Here is a 20,210-nt window from a genome sequence, read left to right as displayed (position 1 = left end):
TTTTACATCTACTCTGATAGCCAAGCGGCTATCAAGGCCTTGAGCTCAACTACAGTGCGATCGAGGGTGGTCTGGGAGTGCCTGACCTCGCTTGCGATTGCATCGAATTATTTTACAATTAAGATTATTTGGGTCCCGGGCCATAGTGATATCCCAGGTTACTGTCAAGCGGATCTCTTAGCCCACATCGGTACAACTGAACCGGGTGAAGATGCCTGTAGGGATTTCAGGATCCCGCTGGCCACCTGTGGATTGCTCCTCCATAGCTGGGCCACGAGTCAGCTCAGCAAACGTTGGGCGGACACCACGTCTTGCAGGGTAGCAAGATCTTTCTGGCCGAAAGTGGATGGCAGGAGGTCTGCTGAAATAATTGGGTTCACTAAGGCGCACCTATCAATGGTCATTGGGGTTTTGACAGGGCACTGCCCCATGGGTATCCATGCGGTACATCTCAATATACTGGAAACTGCATCCTGCTGCAGCTGTATGGAGGATGATGAGGTGAAATCACCAAATCACTTTATGCTTGATTGCCCAGCTTTTGCCAGAACTAGGCGAAAGTACTTTGGTCGCGACTCACTTTCATTCGGAGCTTTATCGTTGCTACCCAACGATTCTCTAAGTAGCTAGATCTAAGTCACCGTTATTTTTGATGTATGTGGTATCAGAACGGACCTTCGTGTTGTCCAAGTGAGCTATCCTTATCAGGGCAGCTACCGCCTAACCTAACCTAACCTACTTTAATAGTGTCATAACTCAAAAAACAAGAATTTTGAGTTAATTACATATAAACGTACCCAATAACATGATCTATGTTGTATAAAAAAATCTGTGTGATCCGTTAAAAATTAACCACGTGCCATACAAATGAAAATATGAAAATATAATTCGAATAAATGGAAGCGAATAAACGAATAAAAAGTTCGAATAAATATTATTCGAATTACGAATACCTGGCGAATGAAAGAGTTTATTATTCGAATAATTTTTATTCGAACAGTCCCACCCCTATTATAAATATATACACAACAACTCACCGGTTGATTTGCAGTCCACATTTTTTGGTTGCAATCCACATCCATTGTAAATCATATCAAGTAGCGCAACTAACAGCTGATCGCTGAAAAGTCACACATTCACACCCACAGTGCTCGACTCAGTTTCAAAAAAACTGTGATTATTTAGCTTAAATTTTAAAATGAGATAATTGATATACATATATATAGAATATATAAGACGTATTTGTTGTTATTAAAAGAAGCTTTTTATTATATTAAAGTTTTTATTAATTTTTTTCAACTTTCTTTTAACAATTTCATGCATTTTTAAAGCATTTTCGTGCATTGAAATACAACCATGTGCTTATACGTTTTGACATTACATTTCATACACGTTCGTATTAGGCACTCCCATTGTTTCTGAATTCGTAAACAATGTCTGCAGTTATTTGATGTAATTTTTCGAAAAATTTTATAATTTTTGTGAAATTTCATACTCAATCTGTGGTATTGTGGTGGTCAAAAAGGTTTTATGCAACAATACTTTGCCTCACAACGCGACAATGTATTTCGTAATGTCGAAGTACTTATATGTATATGTGTTTGATGTGGAAGCCTGTATTTGAGAACACGTTTGCCACTTCAGTCCACTTGGACCAAAAAAATCGCTTCAAACCCCATATGGTCCACTGGTCCCATTTTCTCAATTTTGGTTCTTTTTCGGAAAGGTTTTGGTACTTTTATTTCTTTTACACTGAAACAAAAACTCAAAATACTGCTAAAAAAATTTGCCGCAAATCTATTATCCACATATAATTTTCAATTTGCTTCAATAGAATTCTTACCACGAAAATTGCTCTATCAATAAAATATAGCAGAACAATGAGATTTCACCTGGGCGATAATTTAGGCGAGGCATTAAAAAGTGATTTGTTGAACATTCGGGCAAACACATCGTCATTAGTTTTTGATGAAACAACGTACTTATCAGAAAAAAAGACTTGTCTTAATGGTTAGATATTTCGATCGGTATTCAGTTATTACACAGTTTAAACCTTTAAGACGCTTCATTTTTAGTCTGAAAAACTCACACTTACTGAATCTAGGCTCTGGTATGAAGTTTAAACTGTTAGGGAAAAAGTAAACATCTATAAAAATAGCATTAGCACAATTCCTTAGTTTCATTTACGATTTACAGAGTTTGCTACAACGCAAATCTTTTAACAGTTCCTTACTAAAACCTAACTGCGTTATACATGCTATTTCATTGCAATCAAGCAAAACTAGGTTCACAACGTTTGATTAGTAAAATACACAATATTATCCTAGAAGGCATAGTCTTATCCTAGAAATTTGAAAATGTAATACCTAAAGGTACACTTTACTTTTGTTTGTGCAATTTGAACTAAAGCCAAGTGTCTCCTTTAATAAAATTGTATTTAGAAAACCATGAAAACATCCTACAATTTTTGTGTTTTACAACGAATACAACACTCTAGTAACTTTCCGAATTGTTTTTATACCAACAAAACCAAAATTTGATCCCTTTTTTGAGGTCTGGTTCTTTTTTCGATGAATTTTGGTCCCAAATAAAAACATGGTATGGCAACCGTGTTTCAGAATGCATGTGACAGGGTTGCATTTTTAGAATTAAATTTTTTTTATAATGAAATGGTAGTATGCAAGCAACTGCCATAGTAGTAGACATGTACATAAATATTATGAACAAAGAACGAAAAAAAATTTCTTTGAAATATAATCTAAAAGAAGTTGGACTCGAGGCGTAGCTTCATAGACACATATTAGGCACAGCATAAGAAATCTTGAGGCGTAGAGAGATCTTAGCTGCATGCAATATTTTGTACGCGTCTACGAAGCTACGCCTCGTATGTATCTTGCATAATTTTAACTTTTTACGAGATCCAACATTTTTAATTAATAATGATAAATAACACGCACAACAACTACGCTTAAGGTAACTTTTGTGTCATTTTGGCACTTGCGTTGCGTCTACATCTGACTTTGAATACACGCGCTTTAATTGCTTGAATCCATAAGTAACGCAACGCCAACGTCAAAGCAACACACAAATAATTAAAAACTTACGTTCTTCTTGAAGTTTTTTGCATTTAAAAAAAAACCGAGTTTCTATCGCCGTTCAACTAAATAAAAGACATAATTTTGTATCGATGTAGATTTTGTAATCGATCAGCAGGAAAACTTTTAATGTCCATTATTTCAAAGTGACACTTTATTTGACAAATCACTGAACGACTGCTTTCAAATAAAGTGGTAATTAGTGTTCACCGAAGATGGCAAAAACGGCCCCTGGGTTGTTATTTTATGTAGCGCAAGAAACTTATTCATACGAAAAGCAAAAATTAGCCAGCACCAAAACTTAAAGTTAGAGAAAAATTAAAATATAATGCATAGGTATAAAATGCATACAATGTATAAAATCATTTTTATTATATAAAATTAGTTTGACATATCAGAATTGTCAATATTCTGCTCTGTTCTGCTACTTTTAACATATTTATAACATAGAGCTAGAAGTAAGAAAAATGTTTGATGACTACATTTATACGTGTTTCATTCATAGGTTAGATTGAACTGGCCGCTTCATGAGGACCTCACATAGGCTGATTGAGTCCGTAGTGTTACCAGAAGTTTGCTTTAACGACCGAACTGAAAAACCCTATCAAAACCAGGACCTATGTTATAGAATAACTCCGTCCTCTTGGCAAATACTAGAAGCTTCCTAGGACCACTTGCTGCTTCTAGATCTGACAGCTGTATCACTCCTAATAGCTGGAGTCTTAGCCTGGCAAGTGCAGGGCACGAGCACAGAACGTGCTCGATCGTTTCCTCCTCCAACCCGCACTTCCTACATCTGCTATCACTGACCAAGCCTAATTTAAAGACATGTGACGCCAGAAGGCAGTGTCCAGTCAGAGTACCCGTCCTGAGTCTACAGTCCTCTCTTTTTAATGATAGAAGCAACTTTGTTAGTTTAAAGTTGTAAGACCTACACATAATTTTCGACACTTTACAGTCCCGCGCTTGAACCCACGCCTTTCCCGCTTGGTCGATAATGTGCACCTCTCGCCTTCGCTTAATCTCGCCCGTCTACGGAGCAAGCTTCAAAGGATGCGCCCTTTTTAGCTAGTCCATCCGCTTTTTCATTCCCATCTGTTCCCATATGCCCTGTGAGCCAATATAGATGTATGCTTCTCACTGTCGCGATTCTCTCCAGAGACTGCTTATACTCTAACACGCATTTAGATGCTGTGCTATGCGAGATTATTGCCTTAATTGCTGCTTGACTCTCAATATAAAAGTTAACACAGTTGCAGCTTAATCTATTCTCTTCCAGGGTTTCTACTGCTTTGGTTACGGCTAATATTTCCGCTTGGAAAACTCTACAGTAATCCGGCAGCCTGTAGGATCTACTTATTTCCGGATCAGCACAGTATACCGCAGACCCTACTCCTGCCACTACTTTTGAACCATCGGTGTACACATATGTCGCCTCGTCCGCCATATGCGCACCCTTGCGCCAACCGTCCACCTCTATTGTGGACTTAAGATCTCCCTCGAAGCGCAGATAGGGAATCATAAAAAGCATGTTTTTATAAAGTACGTGTGAAGCCGCATAGATAAAATGAGTAATAGAATGAACTTTAGTTTGTATATTACATTTTTCAAATAAAAATCTGCTGGTAAAAAAGGAGCAAAACCTAACTGCATTTTTTCATTTTCGTACTTAACTACACCCCCTTTTGTGATTCGGGATTTTGGACAAATTTTGAAAAAAAAATCCGATCATCATTCCCTCGTTATACCTTATTCGAGTGCCTTCTTTCACTGCCTTCCACTGTATTCGCAACATAACCTCTATTTAAGCTGCCAAACCATATAGTCAACAACATTGTAAATCTTACCAAGTAGCGCTCGGTGAAAGTTCGCACATTCACTCGCACAGTTCTCGTAAAAAAAACTTTACATTATTTAGCTCAAATTTTAAAGTGAGATAATCCTTACTAACTTTTGTATATAGAATATGTAAGGCGGTTTTGTTGTTATTAAAACAATATTTTTATTTATATTAAAGCTTTTGTCATTTTTTTTTTAACTTTGAAAAAACTCCGAACACCATTCCTTCATTATATGTCATTCGACTGCCTACTCACTGCCTTCCACTCTATTCACAACATAACCTCAATTTAAGCTGCCAAACTATATAGTAAATAATGGTCAACAATGTCCACATCCACAAAACACTATCACAAGATTGTGCATTACGCATGTAAACAAAAGATCAACTGTTTTTTATGGGCAATTTTTACGTTATTTTCCTTTAGCTCTTTTTTCTCTTTCTTTCATTCGCTGAAGTAGTCAAGTATGACGTATATGGGCAGAACGAAGCAATTTTGAAATCGCAAATCACGCACACAAGATTGCGCATTGCGCATGTAAACAAAAGATCAGCTGTTTTTTATGGGCAATTTTTACGTAATTTTCCTTTAGCTCTTGTTTTTTTTCTCTCTTTCTTTCATTCGCTCAAGCAGTCAAGTGTGACGCATTTGCGCAGAACGAAGCAATTTTCAACTCATGAATGCGTAATCTTCTGTTTGGATTTGTGCTTTGAAATCGTGAATGCGCAATCTTCTAGGGTGAATTGTGGTCCACATCCATTCATGGCGGAACAATACAAGGTGGCAGCATGGGACAGCTGATCATACCCTTTTTTATTTGATTTGATACATCAACTTTCGGCGCAGTACGATTTTGACATTTGTCCATCGAATTTACAAAAACAAAATCCATTGAATTTTTATTTATGTTTGTAGGTATGTCACCATGCTGCCACCTTGTATCGTTCCGTCATGCATCCATTCTAAGTTTGGGCTAGTGATGGGCGATACAGCGATTTTGAACTATCAGTGAAAATAGTGATAGCGATTTTTGAATCGTGGCTATTTTTTATAGCTATAGCGATCGCTTTAATCTATTGTAACGAATTTACTGCAAATCCTCTTATATGCCCTTCTGCTAAGTTCGAATCACTAAACTGTTGAATAAATAACTCCAATATTGAATAATGGAAAAATGACCTTTATTAAAGTACTTCACAATAACACTTATACTTTGCAAATAGCTTGCTTAACAACCAAACTGATTGATAGTTCAAATGATACTCTACTATTGCCCGCCAGATTGCGTGCGTAATCAATAACTGCTTGATAGCTCAACTCAAACTGAATTTCAGCGCCTCTACATTTGCTGCTTTTTTATACTCTCTGATTTCAACGTTCGCATCTTATAGGCGCTTCCAGAATCTACTAGTTGCCATCAGCTCTCAAACTTCTCAGCTGTAACTACAATGGCACGATTTTATAGCTTCTCTCATTGCATACTTTCAGGAGTATCTCAGATATATGCATGTGTTTGTGCATTGACTCTCCGCTGCTCGTATACGTACATGGTACATATATGTAGACGCAATTATTGTTCGTTTATGTAGATACATAATGATTGAATTATTGATGTGAATTCACGTCACTGCTTAGCATCGGCCTAGAGATAGCAGTGCCCCTTAGTTTTGCTAATATTCGTAACACTGCCCTCCACCTAAGGCTGATCGTCCCGATCAGACAAATCTCCCGATCTAAACGCCGCTAGCATCTCCAGATGTACCACTCTTCCACTCCGTGGTTTCCCAGTGGTTTGTATGCGGTAGATGGCATCACTGATCTTCTTCACAACGTACGGGTCTTCCCAACTGCACCGAATCTTGGATGGAACACCTTTCCGCTGGTGAGGGTTGTATAACAGTACCAAATCTCCTTCCAAGAAACCTTCCGAATTTTTGTTCTCATTGTACCTGCGTTTCATCTTACTACTCATTATTCTTGATCTTTCCCTCGCACTCTGTTGTTTGGCCAATGAATTTCTTCGCAGAGCTTGCACTTGACGGATTGACTTTGTATCATCATTATCGTCTGGACGTTTCACACCAGTAGTGCGCGCTGGCTTGAAACAACCTTTGCATTCTTTCTGAAAAATTCTTTCAGTCGTTTTAGTGCGTCCATTAGGGTATGTCAATGTGGGTCTTTTTCTCGCAGGTACTTTTAATTTTGCTTTATTTGGCCCATTCGATCCATCAACCTTTTCTTTTGACTTTCGTGGCCTTTGTCGAGCCTTCTCCACCATTACTCGATTACTACTGAACCCTTTCTCCAACTTGAAGTTAAGTGGTATATCCTGATTCTTATAACGCATCACCTTTTTCTGCATATCGATCTTGATGTCAGGGTCAACCAAGAAGTCCACTCCCAATATGACTTCATCAGCGATCTCCGCCACAACGAATTTTTGTAAAACCATGACCTTCCCAATTAAGACTTCACAGATCACTTCTCCCCGGACTTTGTTATACTCGCCAGTGACCGTTCGCAACCTCGCTCCAGGTAATGATTTTACTCTCCTGTAGACCAAATCAGATCGAATCAAGGAATGAGATGCGCCCGTATCTACAGTTAGTACATGTTCTTTACCATTCACATTCCCTCTGACGGTAAGACTGCTCGATTTTCTACCAATTTGCAACACAGATATCACAGGGCATTCAATAGCTAGATCTAGCTCTCGATCTCTACCACTTACTCGTTCTTGCTCATCTCCTCCAGCTTTGCGTTTACGGCCACCCACATTGTTGGAACTATTAGGACCAAGATCGCAATGACGTGCAATGTGACCGGGCTTCCCGCATTTGAAGCATTTGATAACTTTTTCACTCCGCTTTTGCGATCCTTTCAGCGCCTCCAATCTTGCGTCTACCCACTCTGGCCTTTCTATTTCCACACGGCGTGCTTTGAAAACTGACTTACACAGAAGCAACGCTGTTTCCTGAATCAGAGCTTGTGACACCGTTTCTGCGAATGTTGGCTTTGGGTTTGCGTATGTATCTTGCTTTGTTTCGGCGTCCCGTATGCCATTTATAAAGCTCTGAATCTTTACCCTTTCAGTGTATTCCATGGGTGCGTCCGCATTCGCTAAATGTGCTAGCCTTTCAATATCCGACGCAAATTCTTGCAATGTTTCACCAGGCCTCTGGAAGCGGTTCAGCAACTCCATTTGGTACATCCGTCTCCTATGCTCAGTTCCGTATCGTCTCCCTAGAGCGCCCATCAATGGTTCATAACAGTTCCGTTCGCCCTCTGGAATGGTTTGTAAAATCTCAGCTGCAGGCCCTTTCAACGCCATGAATAGTGCAGCAACTTTATCTTTAGCACTCCAGTTGTTCACTGCTGCGGTCTTCTCAAAATGAATCTTACACACCTGGAAAGGAACAGAACCGTCAAAGGATGGTGTGTTCAAACCCCCCCACCCCCCCCCCCCCCCGAAATTTCCGAAAATTAAAAAATATTCGTCTGTAATAGAATAATTACTCTATTCACTTTTAAACCCCTGTTAAGAAAATAGCATTAATAGCAATAATGAAAATGCGAAAGAATAAAATTAAATAATATTTCACACTGAGAGAAGTAATTGGTAGTCGCTAATCAATTATCAGAGCAAGTCTGAGAGGTTACAACTAAACTCTTGCAACGGTTCACTCATGTTCTTATGAGTGTTGTTATTCATCGCCACAGGGCTGCACGACAATCAATCACGAAAGCCGTTGTAGCGATATTAAACCTAATTCTACTTTGGGGAAGCGACAGTGAGTGGTGTCCTTTTTATTTTGTCAATAAAAACTAAAATAGAAGTAAATAACAGATAATAAAAGCTAAAATCATTATTTTGGGCATTTTTTTACATAATTAACATTTTTTTCTAAATTTTTCGCTACTGAGCATGTTAAAAACAGCAAGAGTGATTCGAACGCAAGTCTGTTGAAATTCAAATTAACTGCTTTTCGAGTTATGAATACAGCGGTGAAAAATCGTAAAAATGAGTCTCTCGTTATTGTAGTTTATTGTGACTCATTCTTGCTGTTGTTACGAATGAGCCGCAAGTTTTTCGTATTAATTCGCTCATGATTCGAAAGGCAATAAAAGTTTGGAGCTCAACGCTCAAAAGAGAAGAGCGCGCTGTATTTCCTCTCAGCTCTTGCTAACATTTAATGCCGAATGAATCAAATCGCTTATTAACCAACTCAAACCTCACGTGTGGGTGAATCTAACAGTTAGATTCTAACTAATTATTTGAGTAGAGTTAAAAAAAAATATGAGTTACACATGTAATGTTTGTTTGACGGCCATTCTATTGTTCCGCCATGACTTACATTATTCATTTTTAGTGAGTGTGTAGCTTTTGACGAATGTATTTAGTTAATATAACGTATGCGATAATGGATGTTCGTAATTTTTTTTGCGAAAAGACCTAGATTAGAAAATGAAGAAGTAAGTACAAATTTTAATTAATATCATATTGAATAATACAAGTAACGGGTGTAAAAATATATAATTTTTATTCAGGAAAATTCTCAACAATCTGGTAAGCAGCGATTGGAGCAACCAGATACAGCAAATTTACCCCAGCCCAAACTTGTACAGAACAAAGATTTATCGTTGTGCCGTTCAGTTTCGGTAAGTTGATTCAGGAAAATTTCGTTTTGCTTTCTCAATGGAATAAGTCTCTGCCTGGAAGACGCTGCAAAAGTTAGGAAGTTGATTGAACTGAAAATGATTCGAGTACAGTCCAGCCCCGGTTGCCTTTTCCATTTTTGAGCCGTCTGTGTTGGCTCTAATGTCTCTACCATTGTCTAGGCCTCCCTGCTTTTCCACCCTCCCAGGAAACCTTATGTTCTTAACCTGGAAATCAACAACTGTTGGGATATAGTCTGTGTCTTCTCACCGGGCATATCAGGAATACCCGGGCCTGAGGGTTTTCCCTCTTTCCTCCTCCCTCTCGTAAGGCCTGTGTAGGCATCTTGTAATAATGCCACGCAGACGACGAATGAGTTTGTCGCCGGCGGCTTGTATCATAGCCGGTATCACTCCGTCCGGTCCCGCCGATTTCAACGTTTGGAATGACTTAATGGCCCATAATATCTTATCCGGGTCTGGGATGCTTGCGGTATCAGTTTGCGGAAAATAAACGGGACCATATGCCATTATAATAAAATCCCAGATGAAAATTCTACTTTTAATCAAAATTTTTGCAGGTTTTTCCGAAAGACGTAGCAACCTACTGCCGGAAAAACCTCAACAACAATGAAAAATATAAGCTTCTTGTTAATACGTGGGTCCCAGATGAAACTTTCAAGTTCCCAATTTCAAGCTATCGAAATTTAAAATTTCAATTGTCATGGCTGCGATCTTTTCAATGGATGACTTACTCGGCTGAAGAAGATGGAGTTTATTGTAAATATTGTGTTTTATTCGCAGTCAAATCTGCTGGGAAATGAAATCATCAAATCTTGAAAACTTTTGTGGGGGCACCGTTCAGAAACTGGAAAAAATCCCTAGAAACTTTTAGATAGCATCAAGAAAAACGGTATCACAAGGATGCCTTTATCGATGCACAGAATTTTCAGTCTACTTTTGAAAACAAAAAAGGCGACATTTTGAACGAGATCGGCACGAGTCGAAAGAAAATGCAACTCGAATATAGACGGAAATTGACTCCAATTATCCGAACTGTCCTTCTGTGTGGCAGACAGGGGATCGCACTGAGAGGTCATCGTGATTGCGGTCCAATATCCGCGACAGTTCCGAAAGAAAGTGAAGGAAATTTTTGAGCGCTATTGCGTTTTGCTTTAGAAAGTGGTGATACAGATCTACAAAGACATTTGGACACTGCTCCTGCCAACGCCACATATACGAGGCCATCTATTCAAAATCAAATAATAAATGCTGCTGGGGAAACGATAACAGCAAAACTTGTGGAGCGCGTTAACAAGTCAAAATGTTTCGTGGCAATCGCTGATGAAACCATGGACGTCAGCGGAATTGAACAATTTTCAATCTGTGTACGTTACATCGAAAATTCAGAAGAGGAATATCGGCTTCAAGAAGACTTTTTGTGTTTTACACCAGTAAAAGATGTAACCGGGAAAGGGCTTGGCAATGCACTTCTTGCGACTCTAAAAGAGCTGAAAATTGAGTGTTCTTACATGGTTGGACAAGGTGAATATCAATAATGAGTAGAAGTAGAAGAACTTTAATTAGTACATTGTAGAGAAAGCAGAAATGTTAATTTTGGAATTCGAGTTTTATCAAGATTTTTTTTAGTTAACCTTCGATTTCTCTATACATATATGTATAAGTGTACCAAAATTTTTATTCAAAAGGTTATGACGGAGCGCGTGCAATTAGTGGAATAGTTAAAGGGTGCGCCGTTGAAGTTAAAAAATCCCATCCACAAGCCATTTACCTTCATTGTGCCAATCATAGTTTAAGTTTGGTCATCACACATGCATGCGACGTTCCACCAATTAGAAATTGTATCGGGACAATCAAAGCAATTGTTAATTTTTTCCGTCAATCAAGTAGAGCTGGGGTCACGTTGGAGACTCTTATTAAGACCCACGTTTCCGATGCAAGGCGCACTCGTTTGCTAAAACTTTGTGAAACCCGATGGGTCGAGCATCTTGATTCTTTGCAGTTGTTTCACGATGTTTATGAATATGTTTGTCTGGCCCTAGAAAAACTTGATGAAACTGTCACAAAAGTTGAAGGAGTTCAACCCATACATCCTTACATCCATACAAAAACCTCAGTTTATAATTGCTCTGACAGTTTTGGAACCTATTTTTCGATTAACGAAAAATCTCAGTTTGAGTTTACAAAAGAAAGACTGCGATCTGAGTATTTGTGTAAAATATGCAGATAACTTGTTGGAGGAGGTTCAGGATATGAGAAGAAATGCAAACGTCACATTTGAAGAAATGTTTGCAGCAGCAACGGAAACTGCTACAAAAGTAGGAGTTTCATTAAGTATTCCTCGTGTTGTTGGACGACAGGCAAATAGAGACAACTATACTGGTACCCCACAAGAATACTACCGACGGTCTATTTTCATCCCATTTTTGGAACACTATTGCGAAGAACTGGAGACTAGATTTATCAAACACCGTGAACTCCTTTCAAAACTTCAAACCATATTGCCATCAAAATGTAAGGAACTGGATTCCGATAAGATCAAGTCGACGGTAGGATGTTTTGAGACTCAATGGCCAAATACATACTCTTCGATCGAAGAATTTCTAGCTGAAATGAAAATGTGGCAAAGGAAATTAAGTTTCATATTTTCCTACAGCACAACTATCCTTTTAAAATATGGAATTTCGCATTATTTTCATGCTCAGTCATATCATTTTCGTATGTTTCATCTGAGTAAAGCCACGTCAAAACCGCCAATGTAATTTCATTGATCTCTGGGATTTCAACAAAGACTGCAAAGATATGTAGGAAATGTCGGTACAAAAATACACTTGAGCGATTTTTCGAGATTCCACTTCGCTTGCAAGATACATTGTTTCAAAAAAAAAAAAAAAAAATAAGGAATATTTTAATAAAAAGTTAATAATTCACAGGCTTTTTGCAATAAATCTATAAAGTTTTTTTTGAGAGTAGGCAAATATTTTGTCTACAAAAAGAAAATACAGGCAAGTTATTAACTTTTCACTAAAATGATCCATTAAAAGAAAAATGTTTTCTCGCTAACGAAGAGGAATCTCGAAAAGTGTAATTTTGGATCGACATTACCTATACATTTTTGCTTCGCTGTTGAAATTCTAGAGATCAATTAAAAAAACATGTGCGGTTTTGACGCTGTTTTACTCACCTCTCAATTAAAATGCAATGAAAGAAATTTCTCATCAAGTAAATCAAATGAAAATATGATCAAGAATATTTTTTTGTATTAAGCCATAATAAAAAACATAGCAAAACTTTTCCAGGCATTGTTTGACAATCCCAAAGGAGGAGCGACCAAGCACGTTCATTGATGCATTAAATAATTGTTCCGCGTCTTTTTTCCCTACGGTACATCGATATATAAAAATTGCTGCGACGTTTCCAGTTTCCGTTGCTCCTAGCGAACGCTCTTTCTCTTCCCTTCGAAGGTTAAAAACTTATCTAAGAAGTACAATGGGCCAGGAGAGGATGAATGGGCTGGCTCTACTGAATATCTACTCTACTATTGAAGTCACAATGAAGAAATCCTAAACAAAATGGCAAAACAAACAAGAAAATTAAATATTGTTTTGTAGAAAGAAAGAAAAATTTCAAATAAATAAAAGTATAAATATGTAATATGTAAAAATATATATATGTGTATATTTACATGTAATTATTATTTACTGACACTTTGGCCAAACCCCCCCCCCACCCCCCGCCCCGAAATTTTTTTCTGTCTACGTGCCTGTCAGCAGTCCATATAAAGTTTAAGCGTAAACGTATACGCCTGTAAAATAAACATGCAGAGCAAAAAAAGAAAAATACAGAGCAAAAATATAGCAAATTCTTCAAACTATTATAAAAATATCTTTTAACAGAAAACTAGCCACCCACTTCAGTGCCCTAGAAATTACCCGGATAATTCAACCATATAATATGATAAAACCTGAATTGCATTCTCCAAAAAAACTTAAATTTTGAGTTACATCTGTTTACAATAAGACGAGTGATATTTATTTCTATAATTCTTTTATTTTTCCATCAAAAACACATATTTTATAAAACTGCTAACAGCTACTGCCTGGAAGTATTAACTTAGGAATTACACAGGCAAGCAATCTTAGACCAAGTCTAAAGACGCAGGTCTATTTGGTGTCATTTGTAATAAAAAACAAAAAAATCAGTCATTTAATCTCTTTTATACACTTCATGAAATATTTATATGAACGGGGACTTTTACAATTATCACCGGGCTTTGCATGTGTTTCATTTATGGGCTCATAAAATTGCCAAATTTCACTTCTTTTTTTACTATAATTGGCTGTCATCTTTCACTCGGTATTAAAACAGATTTTTAATAAATAATTACAACAAAATTTTCGCAGCCAACCAGATCAAACGTCGTTTATAAAAATATCAATTCAAAATAACGTCGCCTGAAAGAGCAAACTAGCTAAAAGTAAACACAACCGAGTGAAGAAATATCGCTTCATGAAGAAATATCGCTATTGGCGAAATGCTGCCAGAAGTGATTGTCATTCAAAAGAATCGAATGAAGGAAAATCGCCTATTACTGTTTTCACACAGAAACTTAATGATCTAATTTCACCTGCTAATGAAATCGTAAATTTTTTGCTTTCACACAGAAGTTACTGCTCGATTAGTATGAAGGATGAGACAGACAATCATGGCGGAACGATACAAGGTGGGAGGATGGTGACATACCTACAAACAAAAAAAATTCCATGTACTTGTAAATTCGATGGACAAATGTCAAAATCGTACTGCGCCGGAAGTTGATGTATCAAATCAAATAAAAAAGGTTATAATCAGCTGTTCGATGCGGCCACCTTGTATCGTTCCGCCATGCAGACAATGACATTTGCATTGACAAATAACATTTTTAAGCACTGAACACACCAAAAACTAAGAAGCGGAAACGGAAGCGAAACGCTGCCAACAGAGTTGCATTGTGCTTTTGACTTCATTAGGCATTCGATTAGCTACTAATGAAATAATAATAGATTCGAATTTTGTAGGGAAGATTGAGCTCAATAAGCGTCTTAATGTAGAAAATTTCCTTTATTATTCAATAAGCCGTCTGTGTGAAAATAGTATATCACTGTTATATTTGGATAGCAATACCTACCACTATTAGCGATTTTTAATTCGCAGCGATGCAATCACCGATAGTGAAATATCGTTCCATCACTAGGTCAAGCATTTGCGTGTACACATCACTGTCATCGTTATTTTACGTAAACCTCTGTACCACAGCGGAACGATGCAAGGTGGCAGCATGGTGAAATACCTACAAACTTAAATAAAAATCCCATGTACTTTGTTGTTGTAAATTCGATGGACAAATGTCAAAATCGTACTGCGCCGGAAGTTGATGTGTCAAATCAAATAAAAAAAGTTTATAATCAGCTGTTCCATGCTGCCACCTTGTATCGTTCCGCCATGCTCTGTACAATAAAAAAAGTAAAAGTAAACATAACCGAGCATGGCGCAACGATATAAGGTGGCAGCATGGAGCAGCTGATATTAAATTTTTTTTATTTGATTTGATACATCAACTTCTGGCGCAGTTCGATTTTGACATTTGTCCATCGAATTTACAAAAACAAAGTACATGGAATTTTTATTTATGTTTGTTGGTATGTCACCATGCTGCCACCTGTATCATTCCATCATGCAACCGAGTGAAGAAATATCGCTATTGGCGAATAGCTGCCAGAGGTGATTGTCATTCAAAAGAATCGAATGATGGAAAATCGCCAACACTGATATATTTGGATAGCAACCCTGCAAAAATTATTGGATTACGTGTTCCATTTCTTCATGTTGGAGTACTCTAACAATACTCCTTTGCAATGCGTTTGCGGACCACCATCAGCCGATCATTGCTCGTTTTTTTAACGACCGTGATCACGACACGATGACGATCGAACAGAGTTGCCAAAAGTAAAATATTGCATACAAATAACTGATAATAAAATTTTACTATGGCAACTCAGATAAAATGCAACCGCACATTGCTTTTATGTATACATGCTATAGTAAAGAGAAATATTAGTTTCTTTATTCACGCAAATGCTAAATAACATAAGAATATTCGTAGTATAAAATATAAAAGTTATATTGCCCCTCTTCATTTACTTTCATTTTAAATTAAATTCACTCCGATAATTCTTTCCGACACAATTCCTCTTTAGTACTTTGGCATATGATCCTCTGTGTGTGCACCATGGAGTACTACAGTGAAAGTACTTTAGAAAGTACTCTCACGTATGTACTCTATGGAATACTCACAAACAAAGCGAGAGTGGGATCACCTATTCCTCTCCTAGCACATCGCAATGTTAATTGGAGCACATTTTTTGTATGAATACAGATTAGGTTTGGAACACTCCAATACTCCTAAAGGAGTATTCCTTATATTATTTATGGAGTACTCACGTTTTTTGAAGGGAATAGCTATCACTAGCCATCAGCCGGTGGCAAAGAGCCTGCGCCAGATAAATAATTTTGTATGTAAATGCAACAACAACGATTTGAGCCAGATAAATCCAGTTAGAAGTTTGGTTCAATTTGTGCGCCAGATAATTTGTTAATTACTTGTCTTTAGATTGGCAACGTTGCCTTTAATAAACCTACCTTTTCAAAAATAGATGTCGCTGCTTAGCCTTTCGCCGTATGAGTTAAATGAAAAACAGATCGACATCTGCCTATCACATTTCACGTTTGTGAAAATATTACGACATCTTCTTCTCAAGTCTCTCAATGATCCAGAGCATTGCTGTAAGTATTGAGCGTGAGGCTGAGGTGTAAAACTCACTGGATGACGGCAACTATTAGCGATTTTTACTTCGGGGCGATGCAATCACCGATAGTGAAATATCGTTCCATCACTAAGTCAGGCATTTGCGTGTACACTTCACTGATGATCAGTGATAGAGTTGTGCTTTTTCGTTCATTTCAGAGATTCGAATCTTTCGTTCATTTTCTGATGAACGAACAAGTTGTTCTTTTTGTTCATCTGTTCTTTTTTTCAAGCAAATTTGATCACTGCTGCTCGCACCCGCGAAAAAAGCCAACAAGGTATAGATGGGGGTGTGTATGCAGCAATGCTTTGTGTACGTATATTTAAATGAGTAATGAATAAATAAGTTTATATATATGTATAATTAACTTCAAAAAAACTTACAAATTTTTGAAGATTCAGGAAATTGAAAGAGTACAGACACAAATTGTACATAAATATGAACTTTTCAAGTTTAATAAATGTAATAATTAGATTTTTACAAAACATGTTTTTCATAAATAGTCCATACATACATTGTTTTAGCAGTGCCACACACAAAGATGGCCACACATATCTTTAGTGTAAGTGGCATCGTCGACATTCGTGCTCACTGTGAATTTCTGCGTATATATGTATGTATGAATTTACAATGTTCGCGAACAAGAAGAGAGAAAGAATAACATTAGATAAAACGAACTAAAAGAACAAATGAACTAAAAGAACAAAAAGAACCGAAATCGAAGATCTAGTTCACTTGTTCAGTTGAGAGACCCGGTCAATTGAACAAGTTCAGAACGAAACGACCCAACTCTAATCAGTGAACACATTTTGTAGCGTCTCATTTTTCTTTGTCCAGCCGGTCAAAGTTGTAAGTTTTACTCTTAAACAAAAACGATATTAAAATAGATATCATCACCAGGTCAGGAAAGATGTACTCTATGATTGATATTCAAAACTATATGTCCAGGTATGCATATAAAACTGATACCAAATTACTGCGCCATCTTATTGAGCAACCTGTGGCACTGATCGACTTTGATTAGTGATGGAGTTTGTGCTGGCCACCGCATGCGTACAAGGTCATTAGAACGGTGTCTGGTTTTTTTGTGCTAGGATTAAGATGCCAAATAATTGACGGTGGGTATATCTATGGTCATTTGGACCATGTTAATGGCTACATGTTATTGTTATTGCGAAGGAGAATCAACTAGAGCCCTCTGTTGAACTCGAGTAGAAGAAACTGAAAGTCAATGGACTCCCATCTGTAATGAAATTCCGTGGCATATTGCCAAATAATGGATGTACATATGTACGTTTGTATTCAATTAGAACTACGCTTTACTCGTTGAGTTCAACAATATCTACTACTTTATACAAGTTACATCTATATCTACTATTTATGTATTTACACATATGGGAAATCTTCGAGATAGTTTCCTCCTCCAACCCTCACTTAGCAAATCTGGTATAACTGACAAGTTGGCAATGAAAAGTGCCGGCTGCAAAATTTCTAAGATTCTGTGCGAATCCTACGCCGTTAGACTCGCAAAATTGATCATATCAGTAAAGAGACAAGACTGACGCACAGACTTTAGTAAAGCGTTTTACAAAGTTTAAACTTGAACATATAGAGTTTTCCAACTATTTTCTTGCTTCATCACTCAATTATGATCGATCACCTCCAAACCGACAACAATAGTAAACAATTAAGATGTTGTTTATACATAACTAAGAAAACACATTTCATTAAAAGTCCACACTATGGTGCTCGGAAACTCGTCCTTCCCGACATTCTCAACAACTTAGCTCTAATTTGAATTCAATTATCCGTAAAATGAGTTAGGTTAGGTTGAACTGGCCGGTGCGTGAGGACCTCACATAGACTGAATGAGTCCATATGGTTACCAGAAGTTTGCTCAACCATCAAACTGGAAACCCCTATCAAAATCCAGGACCTGTGTTGTAAAATAGCTCTGTACTCTTGGCAAATGCTAACATATTTGATAACTGTGTCACGTAACATGTGACACCAATGAAGGCAATGTCTTGTCAGAATACCCATCATGAGCCTACCGTCCTCCATTTTCAATTATGAAAGTAACTTTGTTAGTCCAAGGTTGTAAAATCTTCACGTGATCTTCGAAAGTTTGCATCCCCGCGCTTGGTTCCACGCCTTTCCTGCTCATCCACTTTTTCATTTCCATCGCTTCTCATATGCCCATTGACCAAATAAAGATGTATATTTCTCCCTATCCCAATTCTTTCCAGGGATTGATTACTGCTTGGCTGTCAACGTAAAAGTTAACGCAGCTGCAGTTTAAGTTTTTTTCCTTTAGACACAGCTACTACTTTCGCATGAAGAACAATTGATCTTACAGCTTGTAGGATCTGTTTATTGCCGCATCAGCGACCGACGCTACACCTTCCATTATTTGGATCCATCGGTGTATAGGTGTATCGTCTCGTCTGATTTCTGTTTAAAATTATCTCTAGGTATTTCATGCAAGGTTTCTCCTGCCTCCAGCAGGGTCACCCCTCCTAGCTTAGGCCTAGTCAAATTCGGAAACTTATACCTCCTAGTGAATAAAACCATATCTATCTTCTACGCATAGGCGCTCAACCCGTCATAATATGACCAGGTCCACCAAAGAGATTATTGTTGGAAGGCACTTCCACTGCACGAAACTGCTTTCCGTTTTAGATATAATAGTATGCCTACGTGGATAGTTTATAAGACTCAGCAATCTGTACATTAAAAATATAAGAGAACATTTCCCATTTAAGCATGTTTACATAATTACTAGGTAGTAATATTAGAAGCCAAAAAATTACTATTAAATTAATCATTACCACTTTTTCTTTTACCACCTTTACGCATTGCAGATTCATCAAATCATTACAAAGAGTCATGCAAGTCCAGTGATTCAAGTTTATCTAGTATACATGGCTATCGGCGTTTCAATAATGCCAATGCTGGCGAAAGCTTGCGATTTGGTTCATTGCAAAAACAACGCCCACGAAAGGATGGCAGGTAAGCAGCTTCAACTTGCAAACATTTTTACATATGTACATACATACCTATAACTGCTTCATAGTTTGTCTACACTAACAAATTTCAATGTATCTTATTTCCCTTTTCCACAGACCTTGCAATAACAACCTGCCTACTCATACTCACCAACCCAACATTCACAACTAACGCCCACTCCCTATGCTATTTGGTGCTCTCGCTTTACAAAACCCAAAATTCCAGCTTTGATTTGTTACAAGAAAGCAATAATTCACACAATTTACCGCATGCTTCATCTTATAGCGACAGTGGTGGTGTTGGAGGTGCAATTGCAGCTACAGGCGACAAATATTTCGATCGCGATCACCAACAGCCACCCACAAAGCAAACGCATTCACTCCGCCAAAAACTTTAAATGACCTGAGCTATTCGCCTCGTGTAAGAGAGGTGGTTAATTGAGTTTGAAAGCTTTGAAGCTTTTGCGGTTGATAACCCTTTTAATCCCACTGTTATTGAATGTTTGGGGCTTCGTTGGGTAGGCAGAGCATACCCTGCTAAAAACAGAATTCGCCACGGGTAGGTGAGTTTGACAATTAAGTTGGAGATGCTATAAATTGCGCTGGGAACCCCGTGAAAGGACTGCGCTGCGCAAACCCTTGAATCATTTCGGTAATTTTAAACGTTTTTATAGTAGCATCCTACGACAGGCATACCTGCTACAGCTTTATTCTAAGGTGACATTTAATAGGTCTCCTGTTGTT

At 37.7% G+C, this 20,210-nt stretch overlaps 1 protein-coding gene and 1 pseudogene across 11 annotated transcripts in view; one reads left to right on the top strand and one right to left on the bottom strand.

Annotated features, from left to right (window-relative positions):
* The window catches only part of LOC137237217 (hematopoietically-expressed homeobox protein HHEX-like), a 463,868-nt pseudogene that overhangs the window by 86,934 nt on the left and 356,724 nt on the right, over positions 1-20,210 (bottom strand).
* LOC137236462 (rho GTPase-activating protein 39-like) overlaps positions 17,253-20,210 on the top strand; it is a 556,674-nt gene continuing 553,716 nt past the window's right edge. For 8 of the 11 annotated variants that reach the window (XR_010948428.1, XR_010948426.1, XR_010948424.1 and 5 more), the window contains exons 1-2: positions 17,313-17,406; positions 19,323-19,470. The gene's annotated coding sequence lies outside the window, so the exon portion shown is untranslated. The other 3 variants (XR_010948425.1, XR_010948427.1, XR_010948430.1) reach the window with 3 other exon arrangements.

The sequence above is a fragment of the Eurosta solidaginis genome, chromosome 1 (assembly GCF_040869045.1).
Source record: "Eurosta solidaginis isolate ZX-2024a chromosome 1, ASM4086904v1, whole genome shotgun sequence".
NCBI lineage: Eukaryota > Metazoa > Arthropoda > Insecta > Diptera > Tephritidae > Eurosta > Eurosta solidaginis.
The sequence above is the reverse complement of the archived record's forward strand: the minus strand, read 5'-3'. Positions and strand labels throughout refer to the sequence as shown.